Raw genomic sequence first — 15469 nt, forward strand, 5'->3', positions numbered from 1 at the left:
GTTTCCTGGTCACCCAGTTTTGAGAGATCCTTTTGTAGATCTTTGCAGTCTACCTGGGTCTTAACTATCTTGAGTAGTTTTGTATCATCTGCAAATTTTGCTACCTCACTGTTTACCCCTTTTTCCAGATCATTTATGAATATGTTGAATAGGACTGGGACCAATACAGACTCCTGGGGGACACCACTATTTACTTTTCTCCATTCTGAAAACTGACCATTTATTCCTACCCTTTGTTTTCTATCTTTTAACCAGTTACCAATCCATGAGAGAACCTTCCCTGTTATCCCATGATTGCTTACTTTGCTTAAGAGCTTGTGGTGAGGGATCTTGTCAAAGGCTTTCTGAAAATCTCAATACACTATATCCACTGGATCCCCCTTGTCCACATGCTTGTTGACCCCGTCAAATAATTGTAGTAGATTGTTGAGGCATGATTTCCCTTTACAAAAACCATGTTGACTATTCCCCAACAAATTATGTTCATCTATGTGTCTGAAAATTTTCTTTACTATAGTTTCAACCAGTTTGCCGGTACTGAAGTCAGACTTAACGGCCAGTAATTTCCAGGATCACCTCTGGAGCCCATTTTAAAAATTGGCGTCACATTATCTATCCTCCAGTCATTGGTTACAGAAGCTGATTTAAATGATAAATTACAGATTACAGTTAGTGGTCCTGCAATTTCACATTTGAGTTCCTTGAGAACTCTTGGGTGAATACCATCTGGTCCTGGTGACTTATTACTGTTTAATTTATGAATTTGTCCCAAAACCTCCTCTAATGACACCTCAATCTGGGACAGTCCCTCAGATTTGTCACCTAAAAAGAATGGCTCAGGTTTAGGAATCTCCCTCACGTCCTCAACCATGAAGACCAGTGCAAAGAATTAATTTAGTTTCTCCGCAATGGCCTCATCGCTGAGTGCGCCTTTAGCATCTCGATCATCCAGTGGGCCCAGTGGTTGTTTAGCAGGCTTCCTGCTTCTGATGTACTTAATTTTTTTTGCTATTGCTTTTTGAGTCTTTAGCTAGCTGTTCTTCAAATTCTTTTTTGGTCTTCCTGTATTGTATTTTTACACTTCATTTGCCAGTGTTTACGCTCGTTTCTATTTTCCTCAATAGGATTAACTTCCACTTTTTGAAGGATACCTTTTTGCCTCTCACTGCTTCTTTTACTTTCTTGTTACTTATGTTTTAGAAACAAGACAGACACAGTCATTTGTTATTTATCTGCTTTTCCATAGCAGTTGTCATTCTAGTAGCTGAACATCTCACATACATTCATGAATTTAGCCTCGCAACATCCTTGTGATATAGGAAAGATTATCCTAATTTTACAGATGAAGAAGGAGGCACAAGAAGATTAAGGTCCTGATTCAGCAAAAACACTTAAGGATATGCTTAGCTTGGTGCACGTGAGTGGTTCCAAACCACACGAGTAGTCCTCTTTAGGTCAGCACATGCTTAAGTGCTTTGATGGATCAGCAGCTAAGGCCCAGACACTCAAAGATATTTAGGTGCCTAACTCCCATTGAAACCAATGGGAGTGAGCTGTCTAAATACCTTTGAAGATCTGGGGCTAACTGACTTGCTAAAAGTCTCCAAGAGCCAGGGCCCGAATCTAAATGTACTGAGACTCAATGCATTGCCACAGTCATAAATTCAACCTTCATTTCTCCTCTTTCTTCCCTCTACTCCCTTACTCTCCCTGCTAGATGACTCACAACAGCAGAGAATGTAGTAATATCAAGAGATTAGGATCACACCCATTCCATTCAGGTATCTGCTTGCATTATGCAACATCCTGTGTTCTAGTCACTGGTGAAGAGTGAGTTTTATAACTGCATAAAATAAAGTGGCAATTATTAAAAGTGCATAGTGGGGACTCACAAGACATATGGGACCTGATTCTGATCTCTCACCTGTGTAAATAAGGAGAAACTCAATTAAAATCAATGGAACTGAATGAAAGTAAGCATGAGGAGAATCATTCCATAGATAGTTTTTTTTTTTTTTTTAAAGAGCTCTTTTGCCCATACATGAAATAAGACCTTAAAAAAACTGTCCTTGTTTTATTAAGTGATGGTTTCTGTAATTTCATAGGTTGAGAAGTATTTCTCACTGCAAATTGATTTTGTAATTAAAATTCTCATTAATGTGGGCATTTTGGTGCCTGCTGTTGCCAAGAGCTAAATTTCTGAAAGGTGATATCATGTGTGAAACCAGCAACATTGTACTAAAGTTGACGATCTCAAACCACACTATATCCTGTTTGCATACAGATTTCAAAAATCAGAAAAGAGTCTTGTTCACTAACTATTTTGTATAACTATTTTGGTAAAATTATTGTATTGATGCATTTACTATGTCTGGCAATAGACCTTTATATTGCTGTAAATAAGGCATTTATAATATGGACACCATCAGCAAAAGACCCAGAAATATCTTTCAAATAACAATATTCAATTATTTTATAATTGATAGATTGACTGGCTGCCAGGGATGTTACTAATGTCATTGGACTTGATCCTCCTCTTATACCAATTTTACGCTAGTGTTACTCCATTCACCTTGATGGGGTTTCAGTCGTAGGCTACTGTCAGTCACCAACTAGCCCCTGCTCCATGGGGCAGACTGCAGTATAAGCCACTCATCACAGGCAAGGTTGGGTTTGGACCTGCTGCCTCTGCCTAGCCTTGGGCTGCCCCCTGCAACCACAGTACCTGTTTGGCCTTCTACTAGGCTTCAGTCTGGGGGTTTCCAGGCCAGAGCTCCCCAGCTCCCTTGGTCTTCCCCCAGCTTCCTTGGCCTTCCCCCAGCCCTGCTCCACTCCAGGTACCTTCTCTAGCTCCCTGCAGCCAGGCCTGTCTCCCTCACAGCTAGAGGAGAGACTCTGCTCAGCTTCTGGCTGCCCTGGCCTTCTTAGAAGGCCCAGCTGCCCTGATTGGGGCATGACCCAGGTGTAGCTCCTTCCCCAATCAGCTTGGGCTTTTTCTTCTAGCCCCTAGCCCTCTCCCAGGGCTGGCTTCTACCCTGTCAGGGCTGGAGCGGGTAACCACCCCGCTACAATCACACTATGAGAGGGATACCCTAGGTTGGTGGGGCACAGGGCTCAGCGGTCCCAGAATCCAAGTTGTACCGAGGAACCCTGTCACATTGTCAATTGCCACTTCTCCAGCACTTGCAATTGGCACTCCACATTCTTTGAAGCATATTGGCAGAGTGGAGAGCAGAGCACTAAATCCAGCCATTGAAGAAGTGGACCTGATAAGGGAGGAGCTGAGACATACTCCATTCAGGTGAGATGGGGTGGGAAGGTGCTGAAGGAAGTTCCTAGCTCTGCTGGAAAGCAAAGCTCTCATGTCAAGAAGAAGGGCGGATAGAATTCTTAATAGGAGATAAAGGATTGGTCTAAAGTCCATTAAAACCAGCTGAAGGGCTTAGGATGGGGGCCATTAAGAGGACAGGAAGGATAATACTTCATATCCGAGAACCCATTAAGGGTAGCAGTGGCCCATGATCCAAGAAGCTATCTTCTCCTTGTGATATAAGGGGAATAACAGTTGGAACTCCTTTGGGCTTTTAGGAAGGGAAAACTGAAACTAGCACTGGCTTCCCTACTTGCTGATATCAGGAGAGAGCTGAAGTTTTTCCTTTTGTGAGGGAAGACTTGTAGTAATGAAGTATGAAAATCTATGCATTAGAATAAAATTGACTCAGCTAAGAAAAGCTTGCTACCTGGAATACGTCAATTTCCTATGAGTACTTAGAATAGTTGAACTTAATTTTATAATGATAGAGAATGTTATCTTGCCACTTGGGATCTGTTTTAACTGTCTGATATGGAAAATATCAATATTCATTTTGAGATTAAAGTGGACTGTGAAGGATTAACAGTTTTCAAGTGTACTCCTTTCTTCATGGTAGAAAAACTACATTTCCACTGAACTTTATTAAGCCTTAAACTTTAGCCATTGAATGTTATTAAGCCTAAATTCAATATTCTGATCTCCCTCCCTCCCTCCTTACAACAGATAGTGTTTTGTGCATCAAAACTTATTTAAAACCCCTCAAAACATATTCCTTATACCAATGCTAAACATTCCAACCAGATATAATTTGCGTATGACAATCAGGCCATGATAACCGAATACTTTAAAATTCTAAATAAATTATAATCAAATCAGAGATGTGGGGAAGCTATTTAAAATACGTTTCTTCTAATAAATAATTGAATCATAGAAAAGTAGAGCTGGAAGGGACATGATGAGGTCATCTAGTTCATACCCCCCTTGCTGAGGCAGGATTAATTATATCTAGATCATCCTTGACAGGAGTTTATCTAACCTGTTCTTAGAAAGCTCCAGTGATAGGGATTCCACAGCCTCCCTAGGTGAAATGTGTCAGTATTGATCATAAGCATAACACCTGACTATTTTGTAAGCAATGTTTGAGGGAAATAATTTCCTTGGATACTTGAAAGACAAACATAAACAAAGTGTAGTAGAACTTGGACCTTTTATTCATTTGAGCCTTTCAATACATATATGAAATACATATTGTGATAGTTTAATTTAATTTTAGGTCTCTTGTGAAGTCTGATGATATTAATCATGTGGTATAAATTAGTGGGGAAAGTAAGTGAAACAAAGATTGATCTGCATTCAAGAGATATCTATGTATGAGGTAAGTTCTGCTCTCCACTGAACTGGTGTAAATCAGTAATAATTCAAGTACACTTGTGCAATGGAAAGCAGAATTTGGATTTGTAATTGTTGCTGTGGAAAGAGGATAAAAGGTGCTGTGAAATGGAGAAAGAAAAACTATGAATGGACTGGATGGACTTTGTTCCTAATTATTTTATGCTCTAAAAGGTCAAATCCCACCCTAATTTACTACTCACACGCAGTCTGAGAGAGCTGTGTACATGTAGCAGATAGCAAAAAGGAGCCTTTGTTGTCTAAATTCATCTCATGTATTGAATGAGATAATTTTGCCGATTTGGTTGCTAAATAGAGATTGCATTGAAAATCCTACAGTGTTTTACTTAAGAACAATATAGTTTATTCTGAGAATAAATTATGCAAGGAATATTATACCACTACTGAGAGATCCAGGAAATAAAAAACTGTTTGTCTTTGGAATCAGCAATCTTCCATACTGGTCACATGACTTTTAATGTAAAGCTTCAGAGGTATATGCCTGCGTCAGCTTTTATGTAAATAGTTCAGCAGTCATTACATTTTACCAGATTACTCCCATTATTTGTCCTAGCAATTACTGTATTTTCTGGCGTATAAGACTACTTTTTAACCCAGGAAAATCTTCTCAAAAGTCGGGGGTCGTCTTATACGCCGGGTGTCGTCTTATAGGGCGGGTGCTGAAACTTCCGAGCCAGACTGGAGAATCTGCGGTCGCCGCATATGGTGGGGGGAGCTCAAAAACGGCCGCGGCCGCATCCCCGCCCGATGACGAGGTGAGGGGGCGCCTCACCGGGAAGGTGTAAGTGAAGGGCGGAGCAAGCTGCAGGCGTCCGGGACGCCCGGGGTATGGAAAAAAGAGAGAGAGCGGCACTGTGCCCAGAAAAACACGCCTCTTTCACCCGTCTGGCCCGCCCTTGTATCCTATTACCGTACCTCCTTCTCTGCCTCTCAGATCTCGCTCCTGAGGACTGCAGTGAAGCGGCGCAGGCGCGCATGTGCGAGATCTGAGAGGCAGAGAAGGAGGTAATAGGATACAAGGGCAGGCCAGACGGGTGAAAGAGGCGTGTTTGCGCTACCGCTCTGATAGTCTTGGAGACAGGGAGGGCTGGGCAGGCAGGGAGAGCTGACCAATCCAAGCAGGCTTTGTATACAACAACCAGCCAATCGCCGGTAAGGTACATCGCTTGCCGTGATTGGCTGGTTGTTGTATACTGGGTACCACATACAGTACAGCACCAGTATCTGTACCTGTTCATACAGTATAGCACCAGTACATACAGTATACAAATGTCCAACAGTCAAAACCCCATCATGGCTCCACCAGCAAGAAGAAAGAAATATGAAGCCAGTTTCAAACTTAAAGTTGTAAACTTTGCCATGGAACATAATAACTACGCTGCTGCAAGACAATATGGAGTAACAGAAAAGATGGTTCGGGACTGGAAAGCAAATGAAAAAGCATTAAAGAGTATGCCAAGGGGTAAGTGTGCATTAAGAAGAGGCACTCCACATTGGCCAGAACTCGAAAAACATGTAGCAGACATGGTGAATGAGCATCGCCAAAACGGTTATGTAGTGACACGAAATAAAATACATTTGTTTGCACTTCAGTGGGCCAAATCTAACCCAGATCACAGCAACAGATTTAAGGCCACTGTATCCTGGTGTACTAGATTCATGGGAAGGCATAATATGGTACTGAGGCAAAAGATGAAAATTGCCCCCAAATTACCTGCAGATCTTGATAGCAAAGTAAATAGTTTCCATCGATACGTAATACAACAGCGCACTAAACATGGCTATGCGTTAAGTAGTATTGGAAATATGGATGAAACTCCAATGAATTTTGATATGGTTGGAAATAACTGTCCATCAAAAAGGTGAAAAAACAATTTTAATTAAAACAACAGGACATGAGAAGTCCAGTTTTACAGTGGTACTAGGATGCACAGCTGATGGCGCCAAACTGAGACCAATGATTATTTTTAAAAGAAAAACAATGCCGAAATTCAAGTTCCCTGTTGGTTGTTTTGTACATGTGAATGAAAAAGGCTGGATGCATGAAGAAGGGGTAAAGCTATGGCTTGATAATGTATGGAGCAGGCGACCAGGTGGACTTATTCAAAAATGTAGTCTACTGGTGTGGGATATGTTCAGGGCTCATTTAACTCCCAGCACCAAGCAAATGCTTGCAAGACTAAACACAGATGCGGCAGTTATTCCTGCAGGATTGACATCATTGGTACAGCCACTGGATGTGTGCCTAAACAAGCCATTTAAAGATCGCATTCAAGAACAGTGGAATGAATGGATGGTTAGCGGCGAAAAGTCATTCACAAAAGGAGGAAACATGCGTGCTCCACAGTTGGATGTTTTGTGCAAGTTTGTCATAAAAGCCTGGAATGATATTGATGCAGAAACAGTAATCAAGTCTTTCAAGAAGTGTGGCATATCAAATTCATTAGATGGTATGGAGGACGACTACTTGTGGCAAGATGAAGAGGAAGCCGAAGCTGAGACCACACCATCTGATACAGAATTCGATCCATACAATGACTGCCTTACAAATGTATCACAAGATGTCATTGATGTACTTATGATATCAGATGATGAACAGGAGGATTTTGAAGGCTTTTAAAGGGAAACTGTCACGCCAGCAAAACCTGTAAAAATACCGTAGCTTGCAGTTATGATGGGCGTTGCTAACTCGCCAGGGACTTGCCCGGCACTTGCTCTCTCTCTCTTGTTTGTTATCTTCCTCCTATCATCATCAGTTCCAGTTTGGTTGACAGCTTAGAAAACAAACAGCATGGCAGCTCCCATGGGTTTATTGTCTTATCCTTCCTTTCAGCTTTAGAGTGAATTAGGAAAAGTTTAATCCACTTGCACTGTTTTATGTTTACATGTTTGATGACAAACAGCCTTATGTTTATAAGTGACAGTTTTCCTGCTAAGTACCTGCATGTCATAAGCATTTGAATTAAAATTACCATATTGAAATCAAATCTGATGTTTTTTTAATTTTTTTTGGTGTGCGTTGGAAGAGAGGTAGTCTTATACGGCGAGTATATCCCAAACTCTATATTTTAACTGGAAAAGTTGGGGGTCGTCTTATACGCCCAGTCGTCTTATACGCCGGAAAATACAGTAGTTGATTTGTATTTCTTTTAGCTGTGCCTCTCTCACACTTGTCAGCATAGTTCCTACTGAGGCACTGTAAATGACTCGAGAGGGTATTGCTCACCCAGTTCCATAGGAGTGAGTAAGTTCAAGAACTAAAATAGGTGAAGTCAAATCTCACAGATTTAACCCCTATGTGAATACCAAGAAATTAGCCAGCCACAACACCGACCAGTCTCCCAGTGCACATATATTGCAGATGACACTAAACTGGGGAGAGGTAGATATGCTGGCGGGTAGGGATAGGGTCCAGAGTAACCTAGACAAATTGGAGGATTGGGCCAAAAGAAATCTGATGAGGTTCAACAAGGACAAGTGCAGAGTCCTGCACTTAGGACAGAAAAATCCCATGCACCGCTACAGGTTGGGGACTGAATGGCTAGGCAGCAGTTCTGCAGAAAAGGCCCTGGAGATTACAGTGGATGAGAAGCTGGATATGAGACAGCAGTGTGTCCTTGTTGCCAAGAAGGGCAATGGCATGTATTAGTAGGAGCATTGCCAACAGATCGAGGGAAGGGATTATTCCCCTCTATTTGGCACTGGTGAGATCACACCTGGAGTATTGTAACCAGTTTTGGTCCCCACACTACCGAAGGGATGTAGACAAATTGGAGAGTGTCCAGCAGAGGGCAATGAAAATTATTAGGGGGCTGGGGCACATGACTTACGAGGAGAGGCTGAGGGAACTGGGATTATTTAATCTGCAGAAGAGAGGAGCGAGGGGGGATTTGATAGCAGCCTTCAGATAACTGAAGCAGGGTTCCAAAGAGGATGGAGCTAGGCTGTTCTTAGTGGTGGCAGATGAAAGAGCAAGAAGCAATGGTCTCAAGTTGCAGTGGGGGAAGTCTAGGTTGGATATTAGGAAACACTATTTCACTAAGAGTGTGGTGAAGCACTGGAATGGGTTACTTAGGGAGGTGGTGGAATTTCTATACTTAGAGGTTTTTAAGGCCCGGCTTGACATAGCCCTGGCTGGGCTGATTTCGTTGGTGTTGGTGTTGAGTAGGGGATTGGACTAGATGACCTCCTGGGGTTTCTTCCAACCCTAAAATTCTATGATATATTATCAATTACTAATTATTTGTATGTGTTGAGCAGCAGTAGTATGCTAGGTGCACTAAAACAGACATGATCCATGACTCAAGGATCATATAATATGAAATGCTGATAAGATCAGAGATGGTCCAGAGGGTGGTGCTATGTTAGAATGGGGTTTAATTTATTTTTTCATATAATTTTATGAATGGGTCAGGTAATGGGATTATATTAACATGAATTACTGTCTATGAGCCTTGCAAAAGACCTTTTTGACAGGTTTTGAAAGAAGAGAGGTGGGAGCTTGACACATTCTTAGAGAGAACAGAAGTACTTGTGGCACCTTAGAGACTAACAAATTTATTAGAGCATAAGCTTTCGTGGGCTACTGCCCACTTCTTTGGATGCATATAGAGTGGAACATATATTGAGGGGATATATACACACACATACAGAGAGCATGAACAGGTGGGAGTTGTCTTACCAACTCTTAGAGGCCAATTAAGTATGAGAAATTTTTTTTGAAGTGCCGCATGGCCCCACAGTATGCCAACATTTTTATGGCTGACTTAGAACAATGCTTCCTTAGCTCTCGTCCCCTAACACCCCTACTCTAATTGCACTACATTGATGACATCTTCATCATCTGGACCCATGGAAAAGAAGCTCTTGAGGAATTCCACCATGATTTCAATAATTTCCATCCCACCATCAACCTCAGCCTAGATCAATCCACACAAGCGGTCCATTTCCTGGACACTACTGTGCTAATAAGCGATGGTCACATAAATACCACCCTATACCGGAAACCTACTGACCGCTACACTTACCTACATGCCTCCAGCTTCCATCCAGGACACACCACACGATCCATTGTCTACAGCCAAGCTCTTAGATATAACAGCATTTGCTCCAATCCCTCAGATAGAGACAAGCACCTACAAGATCTCTATCAAGCATTCTTAAAACTACAATACCCACCTGCTGAAGTGAAAAAACAGATTGACAGAGCCAGACGAGTACCCAGAAGTCACCTCCTACAAGACAGGCCCAACAAAGAAAATAACAGAATACCACTAGCTGTCACCTTCAGCCCCCAACTAAAACCTCTCCAGTGCATCATCAGAGATCTACAACCTATCCAGAAAGATGATCCTTTACTCTCACAGATCTTGGGAGACAGACCTGTCCTCGCTTATAGACAACCCCCCAACCTAAAGCAAATACTCACCAGCAACCACACATCACTGAACAAAAACACTGACCCAGGAACCTATCCTTGTAACAAAGCCCAATGCCAACTCTGTCCACATATCTATTCAAGTGACATCATCATAGGACCTAATCACATCAGCCATACCATCAGGGGCTCGTTCACCTGCACATCTACCAATGTGATATATGCCATCATGTGCCAGCAATGCCCCTCTGCCATGTACATTGGCCAAACCGGACAGTCTCTCCGCAAAAGAATTAATGGACACAAATCTGATATCAGGAATCATAATACTCAAAAACCAGAGGGAGAACACTTTAACCTGTCTGGCCATTCAATGACAGACCTGCGGGTGGCTAACTTACAACAGAAGTCTTCAAAAACAGACTCCAACAAGAGACTGCTGAGCTGGAATTGATATGCAAACTAGATACAATCAACTCAGGATTGAATAAGGACTGGGAATGGCTGAGCCATTACAAACATTGAATCTATCTCCCCTTGTAAGTATTCTCACACTTCTTATCAAACTGTCTGTACTGGGCTAGCTTGATTATCCCTTCAAAAAAAATTTTTTTCCTCTTACTTAATTGGCCTCTCAGAGTTGGTAAGACAACTCCCACCTGTTCATGCTCTCTGTATGTGTGTGTATATATATCCCCTCAATATATGTTCCACTCTATATGCATCCGAAGAAGTGGGCAGTAACCCACGAAAGCTTATGCTCTAATAAATTTGTTGGTCTCTAAGGTGCCACAAGTACTCCTGTTCTTTTTTGCGGATACAGACTAACACGGCTGCTACTCTGAAACCTGTCTTAGGGTACATCTACACTACAGGGGGGAGTCGATTTAAGATACGCAAATTCAGCTACGTGAATAGCGTAGCTGAATTCGGCGTATCGCAGCCGACTTACCCTGTTGTGAGGACGGCGGCAAAATCGACTTCTGCGGCTTCCCGCCGGCGGCTCTTACTACCACCTCCCCTGGTGGAGTAAGAGCGCCGATTCGGGGATCGATTGTCGCGTCCCGACGGGACGCGATAAATCGATCCCCGAGAGGTCGATTTCTACCTGCCGATTCAGGCGGGTAGTATAGACCAGGCCTTAGAGAGGTTTAGGCACAGGGCATACTATGGAAGAAAGTAGGAAAACAACAGGGGAACACTGATATAAAAAAGGAGCAGAGAGATTGGCATCATCTGCAGAGAGGAGGAGGTATAATAATAGAGTGTAAATGTAGCAGAGAACAATGTTGTGCAGTGCCTGGAAGGTAAGGACAAGAATCTTAACTCTGATTCAGATAGTAAAGGAGCACTAGTTGGATGGATTTGATCAAGAGAGGGACATGGTCTGAGTAGTGATTAAGGAAAAAATATTATGGTGTTGAGAAAGGAAGAAGAATGCTACAGATGGAAAGGGAAAGAGGAAGAACCACTGGAAGTGAAACAGAAGAAGCAGTTGGAAAGCCAAGAGGAGAATATTCAGAAATCACAGTTACCAAAGCTATGAGAAGGGGAAGTTTAGGGGGAGGCAGAGAGAGGATATTGACTTAATCAGGAAGAGGCTTTCAGACATTGGTAAGTTACGTTTTGGTGAAGGAAAGATACCAGAATCTAGACTGAAGGAAATCTTGAAGGAGCCAAGGAGAAGGAAAATGGCAGACACGGGCATGGGATTTAAAGTTGGGGCATACTAGATCATGCTTGAATGCCGAGTGGAAAGAATGATTAATTCTCTAGTCATGAAATTTGTTCCTTCACATACTTTCATGTAGATTCCCTAAGGTGCAGTAATTAAAACCCTATGGTTTTGCACATTCCCTTTAATGACAATACATAAACTTTTATCTTGAATTCAGTCCCATACAATATCAGATAGAATAAGAATTTCCACAAAAGGCAGATTAGTGACTAGATCATTAATCATTCCTGCTCGAGTGTGCTTTGCAATTTTCTTAGTCCTGAATGCTGGGGTTGCAGTGCACAAGCTCCACTGCATCACAATCCTCGTTTATTCTCCTAAAATAAATTCCTGCTATTGTAGAATAAAATCTACTCTGGAGACAAGCCACCAAAGAACACAACATGGGGAGCAGTCCTTCTGTGGAAGGCGTCTGGTGCTAGAGTATGCCATTCAGAAAGAAGGACATTGTCTGAATTTTTTGACCGTATTTTTTGACCCAGCCTCCACTAGCTTTGATTCCCAGGGGTATGGAGCAGCACTGTCTGTCCTCTGTGAAAGATAAATACCCCTGCTTGTGCAACTGCCCCTACAGGTGCAAGAGGGTGCAAATCCCATCTCCTTGAGTCTGTGCATTGAACAAATCCTATTTTTTTTCACTAATCAGAGAGATCATATGCATGCATGCATAACATTATTGCTGATTCATGCAAGTGTCCATCATCTTTCATAGATTCATAGATTCTAGGACTGGAAGGGACCTCGAGAGGTCATCGAGTCCAGTCCCCTGCCCGCATGGCAGGACCAAATACTGTCTAGACCATCCCTGATAGACATTTATCTATCAGGGATGGTATAGATTTGCATGGGGAAACATTATAGAACTGGCTATCTTTGATAGTGTACAGTATTTTGTATTTTGCCATCAGGTAATTTGTGAGAACAGTAAATTCTAGAAAAGTATATTGAGTATTTTTTTTACCTTTTAATGTCCACATAGAAACAATTTTAGTATTCAGTAGCAAGAATAAAAAAAAGAGATTTGTATGATGAGGCACATCAGCCCGACATTCCGAGTAGTATGCAGTACTATTTACAACAACATTTTAAACCCAATAGTGTTTTTTTATTAACAGATATTGATGCATATAAAGAAAACTAACTGCATTTTTAAATATCATCTTGTGCTTAGCTGGCTGGTTCTTACTCACATGCTCAGGGTCTAAGTGCCATATCTGGGGCTGGGAAGGAATTTTCCTGCAGGTCAGATTGGGGATTTTTGTCTTCTTCTGCAGCCTGGCATGCAGGGATTATCTGGGTAGATCTCATTTGATGAATTCCCTGCCATTCCAGGGGCCTCAGGCATTGGTGAACTTCAGTACTTCTTATTCTCTACCTGAGTCACATAAGAGTTTAGTCTGCTGTGGGCTGTAATGCGCTGGTGTGATTTCAGTTGTTGGGTTGAGTGTGAGGGTGGTGGTGTCCAGTGAAATATAGGAGGTCAGACTACATGACCTAGTGGTCTCTTATGGCCTTAAACTCTATGACTATCTTACCAGTTGTTGCATCAAGTTTAAATTAACTGAGTTACTAAGCAATGACTATTAAAGATCAATATTATGCTGAATGGCATATCAGACAAATATAAAGACAGCCCTTGCCCCAAATAGCTTATGATAGAGGGCACCAATCCAACACCCTCTGAAGTAAAAAGAAATGACTCCCATTGATTTAAGTAGGAATTGAATCAGACTCTGAGAAAGAGACAAAGATAAGACAAGACATATTAGGAGACCCAGAGGAGAGTGTAAGCTTAGTTCCTAATCCTGCAATGAATGCTGCATAGACAACAGTTTGGCCACAGAAACATTACTATGGGGTCAGGAGCACATAGGATTTTGTTTTGGATTGTTTTCCTGATCTCGCTCTCTTCTCCTGTTAATCTAATGATGAAATGGAAAAACACATTTGATGTAGGCCATTCTTTGTGGCCCTCACCAGGTGAGCTGTCAGTGTACTCTTTTAAACCTTTTCCATTTTATAAAAAGTTTAAAAATTACATTGCTTACCTCTTTCAGAAGACAATTCTTAAGCGATCAATGACACACTTGGCAGAACTTAAATTGCTACCCAATTCTATATAAGTGCTTTCTAATATATACTGTGGCTGCCAAACAAAACCTGGCAGCCTTTCTTTCCAGATTCTCGGTAATACCCCTTTCATAACTGCCTATTGCTGTGTCTCCAATACTTGTTTTCTGTTATCCCAAGAATATTAGTGTCATAGGCTATGCTTCTGTTGAAAAAAAATTATCTAAAGAAAATACAAAAATAAGCAAAACTATGTATCCTAATGTTCATGAAATCACTCACTAGTGGTCTGAAACAGGACTTGGGATGGGAGGAGATAATTTCTCTTTTTATAAATGAAGGGTCACATTCATCAGTTACCAGTATTTGGGACTGGAAATCCCACAATGTCTCCTGTACAGAGAATCCCTGGAATCGTGCCCTTTGGGGATATCATTTGCATATCCTCATTGCCACGCCCCCAGCCTCCATCATCAGATCTCCTGAAAACTACTTATATGGCCTCATAACCATATTGTCTGAGCATCATTCAAGAGATCAGTGAAGGCCATGGCTAGTTGAGACTTTGCTTCTGCACTGGTTCTCTGCCCCCTTGATCACTGTCCCAGCCCAGTGCCAGCAATGCTTTGCTGCAGTTGCATTGCCAGGGACTTCTCTGACAGCCAGTGCCATGTAACTCCATCCTACAGGGGAATCCCATGCCAGGGAAGGAAGAAGCTTCCAACACTATTATTTTAGGAAAGTAGTAATGGTATGATTAGTGGGGAGGGGTGATATATAGATAGCCCCCATCCTAACCCCTTCCCTACTTGTGTATACAGCTCCCCCGGAACCTCCGTGGAGGAGTTTCTGCAGGCCCTAGAGAAAGAGGAAGAATACTACAGTTGCCACTACCCCTCCTATTGGCCCACAGCAAGCATCCACTGAAGTTTTATCTCTTCCACCTCCAGAGGCCAAGCAGAGGATATGAAAAAAGTGATTAGTTTAATGCACACATAGGTGTGACTGAAGGGAAGAATTCCCCTTATTAGAGATTTTCTGTTTGAGCCCTGCTCCCAAGAGTATTCTTCAAATGTAATCTGCCATTATTGTGAAATGCATAGGAAACAATACATCTATACCCCGATATAACGCTGTCCTCGGGAGCCAAAAAATCGGACTGCTTTATAGGTGAAACCGCATTATAGCAAACTTGTTTTGATCCCCCGGAGTGCTGCTTTACCGCGTTATATCCAAATTTGTGTTATATCAGGTCACGTTATATCGGGGTAGAAGTGTATATAGTCTTGATGAAGGTCCCTTGTTAAGGACCAGACAGTGGGCTGTCTTGCCTTAATGGTCAGGTTGGGAGACTGGCCTAGAGGTTGGAGCAGGGTGACCAGGCCTAGTGGACAGAACCCAAACCAGGAGATGAGTTACCAGGGCCAGGGAGTGAGCTGGAGTCAAGACCCAGAGAACAGGACCCAAGGGTCAGAGCCATGCTCAGAAGCCAGATACCAATTCCAGGGAGCAAGCCAGGAGTCAGGAGCCAGGAGTCACAGCCAGAATATCAACCAGAGCA

This window comes from Chrysemys picta, chromosome 3 (assembly GCF_011386835.1).
Source record: "Chrysemys picta bellii isolate R12L10 chromosome 3, ASM1138683v2, whole genome shotgun sequence".
In the NCBI taxonomy this organism is placed as follows: domain Eukaryota; kingdom Metazoa; phylum Chordata; order Testudines; family Emydidae; genus Chrysemys; species Chrysemys picta.